We start from the raw sequence: 1,369 nt of genomic DNA on the forward strand, positions 1-1,369 counted from the left end.
GGTTGTGTGTGAGCCTGCTCCTTCTTCGACCCCTCCTACTCCGAGTCATCTGACGCCTCGAAGGTTGAGCAGCCTGTGGTTGGCTGTCAATAGCGCCTGAAGTATACAGAAGAAACAATGTTATAACATAAATATATGATAGAAAAAATAATATATATATATATATACATATAAAACAAAATTCGACATACCTTCAATTTCTTTTAACGATTCGCGAGTTTGGTTCAACTCCTCGTACTTAATATTCGCAAGCTCTGCGTCCGTCACGTGACCCGCTGACACGTCATCCGCTTTTTGAGCAAAGAGCCGATTCTGTCGGTCTTCAAATGCTCTTAAAAGATGCGGAGCTGAGCCCTCGTCAGACAATTCTCCCAACACATCCGACACGTTTGAAGCAGGCTCTTTGTAACCTTCGCGACCTGTGTCACCCAGACCGTTTTTCTGGATGTCTTGCTCCGCTGCACCTACCAGATCTAACATACATACATAAGTTAAACATTTTAAGATCAACGTATTAATATTAACTAACATAAATGAATGTGTGATTCACCGTAATCCGTCTGCGTTAAGTAGACTCCACTGAAGTCATCATTTAACCGCGCTTTTTTTTGTTGAGAAAAACAATAACATCACATTTCTGATGGAGAAAATAACAGAATAATGTAAACACATAATAAAACTCACGAGCATTGTGGACGTCCGCATAGACGATAATATCTATGTACAAAAAAAAACATACGTCATAAATACAATCGCATTATAACAGAATAGTTTATTTTTAGGAAAAAAAACAACCTACCTTTCACCATTGCTTTTAAAAGATCCGCAGAGCGTAGAGACCGACTTGAGGTGGTTTGAGCTTTGTAAAGGCCTTTTCTGACTGTTTAAACACTTGCACATCTATATATCCAGATACTTTCCCGCCCTAAAGAACATTCTGACCTGAAGACCCCTCATCGTACCCCCACCCCATTTTTAAACTCCATTTTCTCCTCCATACACAAAATTGGACTGAGGACCAACTAATTTCATCCCTCGGAAGGTAAGATTCATTTTTTTCACCTCATACTATTATTAAAAGCTTTTTTAAACTGAAACATACCACCAAAAATATATATATGTTTCATAAAACGCATGGGGCCCACACAGACATCCACACACACACACACATCCCACAGATACAGATACACGCGGCGAGGTCATAAAAAAAAAACGCATGGGGCCCACACAGACATCCACACACACACACATCCCACAGATACACGCGGCGAGGTCATAAAAAAAAAACGCATGGGGCCCACACAGACATCCACACACACACACATCCCACAGATACACGCGGCGAGGTCATAAAGCAGGGTCATACACC

At 41.1% G+C, this 1,369-nt stretch overlaps 1 long non-coding RNA gene across 1 annotated transcript; it reads right to left on the reverse strand.

Annotated features, from left to right (window-relative positions):
- Positions 1-368: 368 nt before the first annotated feature.
- LOC147061438 (uncharacterized) lies at positions 369-930 on the reverse strand. The gene is made up of 4 exons (XR_015067005.1): positions 800-930; positions 685-717; positions 551-601; positions 369-473 (listed from the first exon to the last, which is right to left on the reverse strand). It is a non-coding gene; the product is annotated as an uncharacterized LOC147061438 (long non-coding RNA).
- Positions 931-1,369: the final 439 nt, after the last annotated feature.

This window comes from Syngnathus leptorhynchus, chromosome 1, assembly GCF_054491065.1.
Source record: "Syngnathus leptorhynchus isolate UIUO chromosome 1, UIUO_Slep, whole genome shotgun sequence".
NCBI lineage: Eukaryota > Metazoa > Chordata > Actinopteri > Syngnathiformes > Syngnathidae > Syngnathus > Syngnathus leptorhynchus.